Consider the following 16233-nt stretch of genomic DNA (forward strand, 5'->3'; position numbering starts at 1 on the left):
ATTTTCCCCATGGACTCCTCTATGTTTTAACCATGACAACGTAAAAACCTTGAATTCTGCTCATTTTCCTTGGTAATAAAAGCTATGTCTAGACTCCTACTTCAATTTCTTGCCCCTATGATTTCACTGCAATGATCAAGCAGCATGAAAGATTGTTTTATTACTTTATGGCAACTTAATTTTGCTTTGATGTTTTTCTACATGAATTTTCCAGGGGAAAAGAAAAGGAAAAGAAAAAATACTTGGCTACTTCAGCAAGCCCAAAGATGAATAATTTGGTATAAATTAATGAGCATCATTAATAACAATTTGAAACACAACCTCCCACAAACATTAGTACCTAGAGTGCAACAAATATGATAATAGAATAGCTGTCTAAGCCCACTCACTGCAAAAATAAGTTAATCACTTTATTAATATTAAACTTTTTCTCAGGAACATTTTCTGGAGTAAACCATGAAATGTTATTGATATCATTTACATCAGAATAATAAATGACTTACTAGAAATTTGTAACAGTGATTCCAAATTCTTTTTTAAGTATATTCAAGTCAATCTCAATTTAAATGTAAGACACAAACACTGTGACTCATTGAGCCTATTTTAAGTGAAAACACGCATGAACATAGCTCTTCTTTAATGGCACCTTCACGGACCAACTCTGTTTTCAATTTTCACCCTATATTTTTTGTATAATAAACGGTACATGGTATCACCTTCAATTTCCTTCTCTACTTCTATAGCATTTACAAATAAACGTATTATATGTGAACCAGTACATATTTAAAATAACAATATTTTCATAATATCTGACTCCAAGAGTGAGACAAATATAGAACATTCAGAGACTAGAGACAATTGCCAAAATGAAATCTAATGAGGGCCAGAGATCCCAATGCCAGAAATAGGTCAAAAACATGGAAATATGTCAGAAAAGATTTTTGGTTATGACACAGAGCAAACATGTTCCTACGGAACCATTTTGTCCTCAGGTTCTTTCCCTTCAATTGACCAGTGATATGACTGGAGTCTGCGGATGTCAGTTTCAGCTGAGCGACACAGGAATCTACTCCTCATAGACGAGGGCACCAAGGGCAAGTCAGAAGCCAAGCACAGCCTGACAAGAGTTTCTGAATTGGTGCTTCAGTTTCACCTTGAGCTGGGTAAGCCCATCAGTAGCCAGGTACGTTTGGCCTATTTTGTATCTTGTAAATGACTAAAGAATTAACCAACTAACTGAGCCAAGGGAGGGAAGGGTCTTCATATCTGAAGTGTTAAATAACTGTTGGTCTTTAAAGATGTTAATAAGGTGATTAAAATCTTGAATTTTTCCCCCCTAAACTCTCTACTCTGGGTAGAATTTAGGCCGGGACATTAAATTCAAATAAATATTTTCTGTAAGAATATTCTTCATATTTTCTTCATACATCTCGCATCTTTTGTACTGCCAAGTTACTTTTAGCATATGTGTTCATATGTGTATACATAGGCATATATATAAATTACCTAATTTATATATAATTTATTTAATATATTATATAAACATATTTATATTACATACATATATTATTTTCCAGAGATTTAACACACTCTAACTCAAGCTACAGAGTTTTTTGTTTTTGGGGGTTTTTTAAATTTTATTTTATTTATTTTTTTATACAGCAAGCTCTTATTAGTTATCCATTTTATACATATTAGTGTAAATATGTCAATCCCAATCTTCCAATTCATCACACCACCACCCCTTGACATCAGCATTTTACCTCAGTTAACACCACTTGTTTGCATGTCCTTGCAATCCCAGACTGCACTTCCGGGTCTAAGCTGCTACTTAGCTGCCTTAAAATAGGTGGGTGGTGGATAATGTCATTCATATCTTGCTATTTCTTACAAAACACACTAAACGTCTTAGGGAAGATAATTCTCTGGTATCCAATAATATCTCAGTCATTTTCAATAAATTAGGGATGTGCAGTCATTGCTTTAAAAAATTCTGTGAGCTGCGGCCTCACTCAGCGGTTCAAAGTCATGAGTTAACAATCAAGCTCTCTGCTAGAGTTTGACTCTGTAGACCCAGCCAATGGAAGCTGAATCAAAAGCCTGGATTGTAAGTAGTGGAAAAAATTCAAGCTAGTTTTAAGTCAAAAGGGGAAAAGGCTAAGTAACAGTGAAAAATTATCAAAGTAGAGGTTTTCTGCTCCTTTGGTCCTCTTTTCCTCTCTAAGAAAGAATGATACATGCTTATATGGGAACCAAATCTTTGCAATGTTGTTTGAAGTATGGGAAAAAATAAATTTATTTTTAAATCTATATAAATGAGTTAGAGAGGAAAGTGGACAAAGAGACCATTGAGGAGAGCGGATGTGCAGGATGGTGTTTTGGTGAGCTGGGGGGGTTGCCTAGGGGAAAAAGAGGGTTGTAAAAGTAGAATTTAGCGGAAATTTCATTGTGTGTTGAATAAGGCTAATTGCCCCTTGGCTGCCATATTGTCCCCAACTCTACTCTCAAAAACAAAGAAACAAAAAAACTATTAAAAAATTTAAACTACTCCTCAAGGCTTATTTACCAGTAAGTCATGCTGTTATTGGAGGGGGCGTTTTAATTAATTTATTTGTTTGCTTAACACAACCTAATGCTCAGCATTCTCTCGGAGGGGCCTTTTTTGTGTGTGGTACGCGGGCCTCTCACTGTTGTGGCCTCTCCCGTTGCGGAGCACAGGCTCCCGACGCGCAGGCTCAGCGGCCATGGCTCACGGGCCCAGCCGCTCCACAGCATGTGGGATCTTCCCGGACCGGGGCACGAACCCGTGTCCCCTGCATCGGCAGGCGGACTCTCAACCACTGCGCCACCAGGGAAGCCCTCAGAGGGGCCATTTTTGCCTAAGCTCCCTGCCACACCTGGCTCAATCCCCTGGGGCCAAGGTCAGGTCCCTTGGGCCACTTGGCTGCCGGGCGTATAGCTATGAGGAAGAGGCAGGGCGAGGGTGGGTGATACAGACACAGGCAGGTGAGCAAAATCTGATTTAGAGAAAAGTACATTAAGTTTCTATTAGAAGGGCTGTGCATTCAATTTCATGGATCTAGAGTGAAAAGTGACAACGGTTCATGGCCGCCATTATCCACGGAATGATTTGCGATTCACGTTTTCAGCTCGCTGCCTCACAACTACTCACCTGGCCTCCAACTCACCACTACAGCCGATTTCTCTGAGAATGTTGCTCCTTACTCAGCATTTTCTTCGGTCCCCCAAATCTGGCTTTTATTTACCAAATCACTTAAACCATTCACAGAATCCATTAGTCCCAGGGGCTTGAGGTGACATTAGGGCACGACTAGAAATTTTCCAAATTGACATGAGTCAATTGGATTTTGGGTTGTTTTTCGGTTTTGCTTCCCTCATGATCTATATTCTACATAATTAAGGGCTTTTCACCCACGAATGGCTTAAACCGTTGTTTCAATGGCTTACAAACAGCAAAATACCCTATTAAAATCTCTCCAAAAGGTAAAATTTCTCTTAATTAAAAGCTCAGAGTACACCTGGCACATTGTTTTGCTCGTGGCACAGCCCGTGTAGATTTACCAATAAATCACGTAACTGGAAAAGTTTAAATATCACTTTGCCGGTGGTATCTTTGCTTTTCGTAGTCCTCTTTGAATATAGTTTAAAGTTCGTTCTCTTAAATGACACAAGCTCTTCTAAAATTGGCTGCTGAATAACCTACACAGGACTGAGAGAAGGAATCTAGAAACAGAAACATTACAAAATACTGAACCGAAAAGATAAATTAGGCATGATCAGTTTACTTAACCACGTAATCTTTCTCTTTTTCTTCTTAATTCTGTATTTAGATACAAAGTAAACATTCCCGCTTCTGCAATATTTAGAACACAAGAATATAAATAGCTATGGCTTTATATTTGAAGGATAAATGCAGTCCTATTTCCATATGCTCAACAGAAATATTTCAGGTCCAGTCGTGACATTGTTAGAACTCAATGATATTAAACACGACCATCCCAACCCCCTAAACTAAGAAAAGACAAGACACCTACTTTTTGTTGCTGTTCTTTGAAACCCTATGGTCAATGAATGATGACAAGAATGCCGTCTGGTTATTATGTACCAGTGTGATGGAGTTTTAGTGTGACACCAATCCGTGTCCAGCTAGGAGTTCACTATGTCTGGCCCTGACTGGACGAACTGTGGGTAAAGCCTAATAGTAAGGAATCTGTCCTAGAGAAGAAAGAGTGGATGGAAGAGAAGTCCAAGGATAACAGGACAACATGAAAGAGAAGGGCAGCTTTTAGTATGTTGCTCCTATATTCCACAGGCCTTACTGCCACTCCAGGTTTTAGGTCAGAAGCTAAAACAATACTGAAAGAATGTTTTTTTAGTGAGAGTGTAACATTACATACAATAGAGAAAAAATAACGTAAAGAAAGATTTTGACTATTGATTTTTTACTACTGAATCAATTTAGTGTTGACTTATTCAGGCTTCTGAGAATACCAGTAGACTTCCAGCCAATGGACAAGACAGTGACTGGTACATGGGACATGGCACCAACAGTTTCAGCAGCAGCCAGAGGAGAAGCAGGCACCGCATGAACCTCAGGATCCCTTACACTGGGCATGGGACAGCACACACAATGGCAGGTGCAGCAGCAGTCTCTGCCATGGGGCACTCCAGTGGCAGAACACCTTTGGTGGGTGTGACCAGCGGTTACATTGGCAGCAGATGACCACAGGGCACCAGAGCAGAAGTGGAGAAAATAGTGGACACGGTATCGAGTATAAGAGGATTGTGTTCATGAGCACATAAGGTACACCCTCTAAGACAAAGGGGGCATTTGAGGCCATCACAATGATCAAGAATGCTAGTGAAATTTAATAGATGAGGGTTATAAAGCCCAGATCTCTGCCTTATGTAGGATAAGGCTGATGTTTATTTGGAATGTATTGGTAAGGTGCAGGGTCCAGCGCCTGTTTGAATAGTGAGATATCCATTCTCATCGACCAAGGCACATACCACAACAGCTGTTACTATGTTGAATATCGCTCTGTGCAAAACAATAAATTCTTCCCCACCCTATATCACTTTTGAATGTCTCACTGGACATTGAAGTGGATGAAAAGCCTGTTGGTAATTATTTGAACCTGGAGCTTGACTCCATTTTATATATAAACCCCAAGCATTTTACCCAGTTTTAACATACACTGAATTTTTCAGGAGTGTGATTTCCTAGTCAAGCAAGGGAACACTATACTTTGTTTTGCTTGTGACTGTCTCAAGAGTTATTCACCAACAGCAATGTGACCCATGGAATCTTAGTTTCCTTATGATACAACTGCACCAATCTGAATTTGTACCTGTCACATTCATGGAGATTCCAAATAAAAGAGGGAGCATTTGACTATTTCATTACTCCTTATGCTGTCATTATGCCTAAACATTTACATATTAGATTACAAATTGTTACACTATAAAGTACTTGCCTTTTATTTGTCCTTTATATCAAAGTTAGGGCATTACATTAGGGCTTGTTGAAATTATGTGTATAGGTAAGTTATAGATACTTCCTTCCAGATCCACCAGAGATTAATAAATAAATTTATCCAAAAAGAATGTGAGGTCTGATAGGAATGAATGAAAGGATTGCTTTAGGATGATCCAAAAGTGATTGGAAGCAGGATTTTGAGATGAAGAGGCCTGAAGATAGTGAGTGTAGGTGGAGGCAAAGAAATGTTTTTGTGACCATTTTAAGATCCTAGCTTTAAGTTGCATCGCACAGGGAGATCAGCTCAGTGCTTTGTGACCACCTAGAGGGGTGGGGTAGGGAGGGTGGGAGGGAGACGCAAGAGGGAGGGGATATGGGGATATATGTATATGTGTAGCTGATTCACTTTGTTATACAGCAGAAACTAACACACCATTGTAAAGCAATTATACTCCAATAAAGACGTTAAAAAAAAAAAAAAGATCCTAGCTTTATTCCCAGGTTAGTGAATCCTGAAAAACATGGGTCTCACCAACTGGATAGGAGCAGTGGTTAGTACTTATCAACGAATATTTATGGAAATACTTACTGAAGCAACTAATATTTATGGAAATGCTTATTAAATACTTAATGTTCATGGGTTGCTGACTCTGTGTGAGGCATTGTTCCAAGTACTTTAAGTGCACGAACTCCTTCGATCCTCTTACCAACCCCAGGAGGCAGAGTCATTATTGTCCCTACACTGCAGACAGAAAACTGAAGCATGGAGAAGGTAGAAACTTGCCCAAGGACAGTGGGCTATTAAGACATCAAGATGGGATCTACACATATGCAGCCGGGCTCAGTCTGCACTCGCCACTACCCAACAGCAGATGCGCCATCAGGTCAAGGCGATTACTTGTTCTGACAGAAATCATGTATCACCCACAAAACGTAATTTTGTTCTACTTACATTCATTAATTTCACATCCCCAGATTGGTGCTTTATAAACCCTTTTGGCAGCACAGCCAGTGAATTCTAAAAGCCCTCCCGAAAAGGTCAGAAGAGCAGCTTCGAAGAGCCAGGACTACTAATGCTTGGTCCTTCCACGTGGCCCAAAGTGGTCACTGTCGTTCCAGAGGCCCAGACCTCAGGCTGGTGGCTACGCCCACATCTGAGTTGCCCCGAACCCCAGGCATACGGCTGCGGTATGAGGTTTGTCACGTGAAATTTTCTACTTTGCCTAAAAATGGTTGTGGATGGCTTGAGGAGCTGAGCCTGAGTGGGCACATCAGATAAAAAAGGTAACAGAAGAAAGGTAGAGAGGACCCTCAGGAAAGTGCCAGTGAGCACTGAGGACCTGAGCTTCTGACTCTCCCAGGGTAGGCAATCCCCATCTGTTACTGAGTTCCCTATTAAAAAACTAAAACAAACAAAAAAGACTAAAGCAAAACAATCTCCTGCCTGCAGCAAATTCACTTAATATCTCCTTATATGTAAATATTATGATAAATAAGAAATTATAAGAATTACTTTAGTTGATCAAATAATAATACTGATGATTAATAATAATAATAAATAGTAAACAAGTTCCCTTTCTCATTAGGCCCAGGTATTAGGCTTTCTTCAATAGCTCCTTTCTTATTTTCTTGCATTATAAGGGACAGGCTTAAAATACAGTATAGTGGCTCAAGCCTGTTACAAGAGCATGGTACCTGAGATATGGATCTGCTCCTTTCCAGCTGCGTAGCTCAGACGTTCTTGGACTTCCATTCCTCTATCTAAAGAAGCATATCAGTATCTGCCCCACAGATGGTTACAGAGGGTTAAAAGAGTAAGTAGATAAAGGGCTTGACACAGTGTCTGACACATGATAAGTAAAGAATTAATGTTACCACGTGTTATTATTTGAGGGTAATTTATCTATAATATAACCTTGTGGCATAAATCATGAAGCCCCAATCTATTTGTAAAACAAACACAAAATTACTACTAATCGTGTTTGATGACTCTCTATACTCAACCTCTAACTTTAGATAAATACTTGGGCATCAATATGCTTTCTTTCCATATCAGCATGCCTCCAAAAAGAAGAACAATATATATTGTTGTGACAGTTTTATGTCAATCTGAAAAACTGAACACCTCATTCAATTTTTCTCTCTGAATCAACTCATGGATATCTTGAGCAATATAGAAATGATACCTTAATATTACTTTTATAGATTTACAACACATATTCTTTTATAAAGCATTTGCATGACAACTCTGTGAGGAAAGAATGGTCACTCTAATTGTTCCTATCTTACAAGTCTAGAAAAGAGGCACAAATGGACCAAGTACTTTTCCCAGAGTCATGTCACTATACTTAGTAGCTGTGTGGAACTAGAATTCAGGTCTCCTCATACGGGGACCATAGGATTCCTGACTTCCGCCTTTACTAGGTTGAAGGTTAGAATTCTTCTGACCTCTGAGGCTAGGATTCTTACCAGTACTTATGAGCCCACCCAGAAATGGATGAGGCAAGAGAGTCCTTCAAAAGGCCTTCTCAGTTAACGTGGCTGAATTACCTACCTTTGTCTATTTAGGGGTAAGTTGACCCTTTGATAAGCTACACATTTTCTTGTGAAATGACTATCAACACTGGGATTGTAACTGCTGCTATGACTATGATATCATTTTTACCATTAGGTGGTGCTAAGAGAAGTTTAAAGAAAATCGTCCCAAAAGTTATCGGAGCAGTGAATCACAGGATTTGAATGGGGTTTACCATATAATAGAGTCTATGCATCTCTCCCAGACAGAAGCACACCCAACCCATCATCAAAGAGTAAAGCATCTTCCAAAACAACTCCATTCATTCAGTTAATTATACTTCTGCCAAGATACGTATCCTTTCTAATCATAACTTCAACTACAGATGAAGGATTCTAAGATTCTATTTAGGGAAATGAATGTATTTCACTTTGTAGCTTGCTGCAAATCCCATTTTGGGTTTTTATCAATATATATTTCAACAGGATCTATCAGACTGGAAGACACTAAACGCCTATTAAAATGTATCAGTCCTAATAAATCATGTTATTAATTATTATGGTTACAATGAGAACTTCAAGAGACTAGTCACAACAAGTATCATCTTCCCACGAATAAATGTGTTATGTAACATACACTTTATGAAGTTGTGTGCCTTAGGGCCAATGCATCACTTTAGTGGGTTTTCATTTCCTAATATCAATGATATCCTGCAAATCAAAAGTCAGTTCCCAGCCCTGGAGTTCCATGAAAATGAATGAACAAGCCATGAGCACTGCAAACCTACTAACATTGTTTTTCTTTTATAACACTTGTAATTTTGTTGTTGTTGTTCAGTATCTACCTCTACCACCAGAAGGAGACTGGGTAAGAGATTTTCTTGAAGTTCAACATACTATATCCTCCAACGCCAAAATCTCTGTCTCTCTCTGTCTGTCTCTCTCTGTCTCTGTATATATATACAGAAATAAAGGAATCAAAATCATAGAATCACAGAATAGTTCTCTTTTGCTTATTGAGTTTACTCACAAAACAAGGCAAGTATGTAAGTTTCAGGATGAATTTTCACCACTTCAGCAGCTAAATTCTAGAACTTGATTTCATTTTGTCCCCTTCTTAATCTAGCTCTTATAATCCCCAAATAAAGCAGCCCCTGATGGCTTAAAATAAAAAGGTTGGCCATTTCTGTAAGAGGTTTTTCAGCTATTTTAAAGCAAGTTATGTTTTGGGGAGGCATCTTATCAAGATTTCAGATTCTCTGCTAGTATTTCTGTTGCAAATACAGTGGCTCAGGAAGAAGTGATATGGGGAAAATATCACAATCACTGCTTGGGCAATGTTTTTGTTGAGGAAAAGGCAAACAAATATGGTAGAGTTTATTTCAGAGGGCAACATACTGAGTCACGGAACGTATCTACACACAGCGAGGAATAAACTATTGATTAATAGATGCAGGCTGGGCAAACAGGGTAAACAAATCCATGAAGTACAAGTATAGTTCACTGAGGTTTTATTACGTAATGCAAAGGGAACTCAGTTTCGTTGTTTAAAGTTGTTCATGTTTTAACAAGTTGTTTTTGTGCCATTTAGACGCAGTGCTACTCTACTATGTTTAAAGTAAATGGGGACTTACTGGAAAGATTTGGACAACAAAAGTAAGTACCTCTCTTATCACCTCTTCCTCTATGGTCTGCTGAAAATCAGATTTAATCATCAGAATCACACACATTGTTGCAAGTGTGCTACGCAATCTTGCCCCTCACGTGTCCCAGTGTTTGGCACAAGGTAACAAACTCCCGAAGTGAAATAAGTAAATATACCTACCTGATGGCAGGAGGTACACAAGTCATGCATGTAAATGTAAAGATTCACCAAACCAGTTCAAGTTTAAAAGGTCAGGGCCATTTAACCAAAGAGCAGAGGGATTAATAAGCTCCCTCAGCCAGCCGGTCTTTAGCACGACTTCCGAGATGTCAAGGAGCTGCCATTATGCTCCTTTCCATTACTGGAACATGGACGTGTTGTCCCTTTCACACTGTCCTGATGCCCAAAGTGCAAAGTGTAACGTCGTGAGCAACACCAGAGCAAGAAGCACCTTTGGGTCACTGAGCTCGATCTAGCTTCTCCCAAAGAAAAAGCAAGTCTCCCAAAGCTCCCACTGACCCTCATACCCCAGTGCTACCAGCCTCCACTGACCCTCCCTCCTGTCTTGCCAGGGGCCGGGCAGGAAGCACGTCACAGTATATATACCAGGCACGTCGACAAGTTTGCTTCTTAGTCTTAAGATATGCCAAATGGAAAGAAGCATTAAGTAGCTTACGACTAACAGGCTATAATAAGCAGCAAATATTTTTTCCCATTTTCAAGGAAATGAAGCAAGGCGATGCTATCGTATTCTCAAAGTCTCCATTTGATTGTGTCTGTGATTAGTCCATTTAGAGATTTAAGGCTCACAGGCAGTGATCAGTTTTCTGGATAGGCCAGACTCAGTAGACGATTGCTGCATTTGCATGATTCAATAGTTTCCATGAAATTCTGACTGGTCTGCAATGGTGTCTAAAATTGTTATCCATAAAATTATTATTTGGGGTTGAAGTATATCGAATGAAAAAAAGGGTATACTTGAGAGAGGAAAGTAGAGCAGAATGAATTAATTTCTCATATTAGCGAGCTCTGGAGAGCAGAGAAAGGTCTGAGAACATGTGAGAACTGGGGTTCATGGTAGAAAGTAACAAAGAGAAGGAAACATGAATATTCCCTTACTTTAAAATGAATCATTTAGGCAGAATGATTCGTTCTGCCTAAAGAATGCCATGGGCTTTATCATAAACAATCAATAAATATTTATCAAAAACCTATAATAGGGCTTCCCTGGTGGCGCAGTGGTTGAGAGTCCGCCTGCCGATGCAGGGGACACGGGTTCGTGCCCCGGTCTGGGAAGATCCCACATGCCGCGGAGCGGCTGGGCCCGTGGGCCAAGGCCGCTGAGCCTGTACGTCCGGAGCCTGTGCTCCGCGATGGGAGAGGCCACAACAGTGAGAGGCCCGCGTACCGCAAAAAAACCCAAACAAACAAAAAAACCCTATAATAATAGACATCCATTGTTTTTATGTGTCCAGTGTCTTTCTTCCTTTGGGGATCTGTTCTCCTCTCACCATATGGATCTGGTGAACTGCCAATCACAGTTCCCTGCCTCTTTCTTGGCTGTTATGGGCTGAATCCTCAAAATTCATGGTGAAGGCCTAACTGCCAGTACCTCAGAATGTGACTGTATTTGGAGAAAACATCTTTAAAGAGATGGTTAAGTTAAATAAGGTCATTAGGGTGAAGGCAGGAAAAGGAGCAGGCAGTAAGCCTGGTGTTGAAGGGACAGTGAAGGGCGGGACTTGGCTTGAGCAGAGAGTTAGGTTGGGGGACAACAGGAGACCAGGGAGAAATGTAGGGACCTCAGCCTGTGGCAGGCCGTGAATGCCACCCGGAGGAGTTTGGAGGAGTGACGTGGTTAAGAAAGCAGACTCCAGACTCATACTGACTATGTGAAGATACCATTTGTTAGATGTGTGATACTGAAAATTTTACTTAATTTCTCTATACTTGAGATAAATAGGAATAATAATGATATCTCCCTCATGGAGACACTGTGAGGACTAAATGAATTAATATACATATGTATATATGTAAGTATATAGTTTTAAAACAAAATATATTATTAACATATATTTTACATAGATATTGTATGAATAGGTAAAATATATACTAATATAAAATATATGTTATATATTTATTGGGATTACTCCTCTTTATTTTTAACTCAACAATATAGTGTGAATATTTTTCTATGCCAATAAATGTAGCTCTCCATCACTTTTTTTAAAAGATTTTGTTGTTGTTGATGTGGACCATTTTTAAAGTCTTTATTTAATTTGTTACAATACTCCTTCTGTTTTATGTTTTGGTTTTCTGGCCGCAAGGCATGTGGGATCTTAGCTCCCTGACCAGGGACTGAACCCACACCCCTTGCATTGGAAGGCAAAGTCTTAACCAGTGGACCGTCAGCGAAGTCCCTCCATCACTTTTACCCCCACTTCCCATCACTTTTAATGTCTTCATAGTTTTCCACAGATAAACATGCCACGATTTGCTCACACTTGAATTGCATGGTACTCTAGTATGTAAAAATTGTTCATGAACAGGAAAAGTATGGAAAATTATGTAGTTTCACTAAATTTACATTTTTTCTTGCTTTTTGCTTATCTGTATTTTCTATTCTTTTCATATTGAATGTGGCTCACTAGCATAATAAAAGGGAAAGGGAAAAGGAATTAAAAAATGCATGTTTGATCATTTTTAAAATCTGATTTCTATTTTCCTTCTCATGGGTGGCCAAAAAACTTAACAGGATACAGGAAAGAAAGAGAAGAACATTTCTATGACCTTTCATGCCTGAAAACAGAATCATGCTTGATAAACAGAATCTACCTCCAATGACCACTATCCATGCTCTCTAATGGCCAAATATGGCTGAGGGCCTTGGAGAAAGTAGCAGAATTAAGAGTACTGAAAGTGACATCTGAGATTCTAGGCTCAGAGGCATTGAAGGAGTGAAAAAGCCGGAAAGACAGTGATTATAAAGTGGTAAATTAGTTTAACGTCTCAAAGATGGATGTAGTTGTCTGTGATGCAAGTTACTAATCAGCAAGGCTACACAGGCGGGAGGCAGAAGGTGCAGAGAAAGGAAGGTCATGGATTTGATGAGATCAAAGAGCTGTGATGATGAAAGGGTCATTGGTGTGGACATCAAAACTGATAAGAATGATAGCAGATCTGAAGTCTCCAGAAGAAGTTAACCAAGGTGATGATTTTCTTATTGAATATTCTGAATGATCAGGATGTTGAGAGATGGGAGTAAGGAGGACTGGCAGAGAGACACCAACAAATCCCTCCCAATTCCAGAGATTAAGGTTTTAGTAGAACACCCAGCTTCATTGTTCTTAGGGATTAACAAAGTTACCACTTTGTGAGGAAAATGGAAGGTGGAGTTACCAAGGGTTTAGAGAAATGCAAACATGTGCGAAGAGGAAGGAGTGGAGAGAAGTACGGGAATAAAGAGGTAGAAGGAGAAGGACAGGCCACCAGATGGGATCTGAATCTTAGTGGTAACTGAATTCAACAGGGATGAGAAACATGAGGGAACTTTATGTTTCCAGCAATGCCACTCTGCTGAGGTATATCTGGGTGATGCCACGTCATACTGCCTTGTACTTTCCTATGTCTCCAACTCCTCTTCTCTTCTTGGAGCCCAAATGGCTTATGTTAATGAGTCTATACATTTGATGACAAGCCAAATACTGAAAATGTGCGGGTTATTTGGTCTCTCAAGCTTCTGTATTTGTTACGAATTCTCTATGTCACATGCCAGGCTCTTGTTAACATTTGGGTGTGTGAATTCTGATCTAGTTAAAAATCTATCCCCAGCTCGAGTCAGAGCATCAGATGGCTAGTTACCTGGGCCTCACTGTTTAGTCCGTAGACAAACTGCCCAATAGACTTGTTTTATTTCTGAAAGAGATGGAGGAAAAGATCACTCTGGCTATAGTCTCGATAATGGACTGGATGAACTGAGTGGGAATTTGAATGCGCTTCCAGAAATTCTACCAATTAGAAATTCATTGGGTTTGCAAGCTTCTTTTATAAAAATGCAAATACATCTAAGAGGCTTATGACTGGGGTGAGGGTGTAATTTAGTCTGAATTAGTTCCATCAACTTACTTGCTGCTATTACCTAGCTGAAGTCAGTCATACTAAAAAGATGAGAGTTTTACTTGCGGAAAGAATGTTTTGCACAAAGGATATAATCACGTGTGGGACTGAGGTGGAAGACTTTGGAAAGATATAAACATGAAGGAGCATTCAGAAGACACATAGAGGGGGTGTCAGCATTTGAGAGCACAGAGAAAAGCAAACTCTGGTCTTCTGTGAAAGTTTGCCTGATTGCCTCGTAGAGGTAAGTCCCTAGTTTCCTTTAACACTGGGAATCTCATTTCTCACATTCTTGTTTGAAGGAGTACATTCCTTACAGCAGAGGAGAGGAAAAAATGAAATCAATAAAAATCCTCAAATGGTATTAAGCATTGACAATTTCCATGTTGCTTTGTTTAAATTCAAGCTAGGCTATTTGCTTCCCTGACAATACTTCACTGATATCATATGATAAACAGAATTTTTTAGACCTAGAATTTTAAAAACAATCATCAGTTCCATGTGAGATAAAAGCTATTATTGGTCAATATTTTAAAATAAGTTCAATTATGTTATTTAAAGATATATTTTATATTTGGTAGTAAATATCTATAATTTTTTAAAGTCTACACTTGTTTCGATACAACAGAATGTGTAAATTCTATTTATCATTTTCCTTTTCATTTTTTATGTTACTCACATTACTAAAAAGATGAGGCCAGAGATCCTAAAATGTTCAAAATGCTATCTTTGAGTACGAGTCTGGGTACATTTCAAATTTCATGTAAAAGCCAGTGCTCAGAACTAAGATAAAACTACTGGAAAGAATGAGAAATAGCCAAAACTTTGGCACACTCCTAACCAGGGCTTCTTGGATATCATAAAGGAGAACAAAAACAACAACCCAAGTAAAACAGTTTCTGTGATGTTCTGTTTTGTACTTATATTTCAAATATAGGGGAAAAAAACTTTTTATCAAAAAAAACCAAACAATAAAAAGCAACAAAAACCATTAGCAGAAAGTTTGGGCCAATGAAAACATTTGATTTCAAACACCAAAGCATTAAATGGCAAGATAAAAATAAACCTTTGTGCTAGCCAGTAAAAATTCCATGGATTTGTGCCTTTCAATGTGAGTCCCAAGTCTAATGGCAGGTACACTCTGTGTGGTTGGGGAACGGAACAGACTGTCTTAGTCTGACACTCCGTCTTCAAACGCTCCCATATATATCTGGCCCAAACTCTGCTTGTCCTGCCACACTTGCAAGGTCCCACTCAGATTTATTAGGATGATCATCCCTCCTTTCATAGCATCCTTGTCTCCACCTACTGCTCAAGATAAAGCCTGGGAGAGCACGTCTGTATGGGAAAAAGGCACGGTGGAATCATGAAATCTCACCATTATCGATCACTGCCAAATGTCTTATTTTTATAGATAAAAAAACTGAAGCACAACCAGGCTTTAAATCTTGCTCTGAATTATACATTGTTTAAGCTTCAGAGCTAAAACCTGTCAGGTATTCTTCTCTGAAATGGTTAGGAGATACTTCTCCATGCATCTCTCACATTTTTGCATCGTTTGCAAAGAGGCACTGACAATCTGTTCTGAACTATCTTTTCAAAGATATTTATGCAGCAGATAGCCTTGAAAGATAGGGATGGTGCCTCACTCCAGAGCAAAGAGAAGTTTCTGTCCAGTATAACAAAAATAATGTCTCTCTCTGAGGCAAAGGGCAGGCATACTCACTGACCATTAGGAACATTCAAACTCTCTAAGGTCAGAGTTCTGCTCTGGAAATGCAAACCACTTAGTATACAAGTGTCACCTCCTAGCCCTCTTCACTTGCCCTGCGGGAGCTGGGATTCAGTGAACCAGTGTCAATGCTGATAATCTGTCTGCTGCTATTGCTACAAACAATAAAGTCATTTGTCTCTGACCCAGGAGTCTCCCGTCTTCTGCCAGCTCCCATGAAACTGTGGCAGGCAGACTTGTGAGCTTGGAAGTAGGTGAAATCTCAGACTCCTCACAGTTTTTGACAGAAACATAAAACTGTAGTGATAATCAATCATATGAAGAGAGAAAATATTGAAAGGCCTGTTGATGGACTTTTCAAATCTAGGATCATCCAGTTACCATTTTGGAGGTACATAATACATATATATTGTAATATGCTTCATTCTTCAAATAAAATTATACACACACATAGACATACCTGTAGCTACACTTTACTTTTTAAATTAAATCTGTGAAATGGGTCTCACTCTACTCACTATATAGATTAAAAAACAAAAACAAAAACCAACAAACCCCAAATTTAACTCACACAGCTAATAGGCGGTGGAGCTAAAAATCTGTGGTTTCAAAATTTGTGTTTTGCCTGTCTTTAAATGAAACACAGCTCAAAACAGTATGGGCCACTTAGGCTTTAAATAAAATGGCTAAAGTATATAGTATTATGTTTAGTTTTACTATCTTTTT

The 16233-nt window shown here is 39.1% G+C and overlaps 1 protein-coding gene across 1 annotated transcript in view; it reads right to left on the reverse strand.

Moving 5' to 3' along the window:
* CPED1 (cadherin like and PC-esterase domain containing 1) overlaps positions 1 to 16233 on the reverse strand; it is a 297515-nt gene that overhangs the window by 207200 nt on the left and 74082 nt on the right. The window lies entirely within an intron of this gene.

The sequence above is a fragment of the Orcinus orca genome, chromosome 9 (genome assembly GCF_937001465.1).
Source record: "Orcinus orca chromosome 9, mOrcOrc1.1, whole genome shotgun sequence".
Lineage (NCBI taxonomy): Eukaryota > Metazoa > Chordata > Mammalia > Artiodactyla > Delphinidae > Orcinus > Orcinus orca.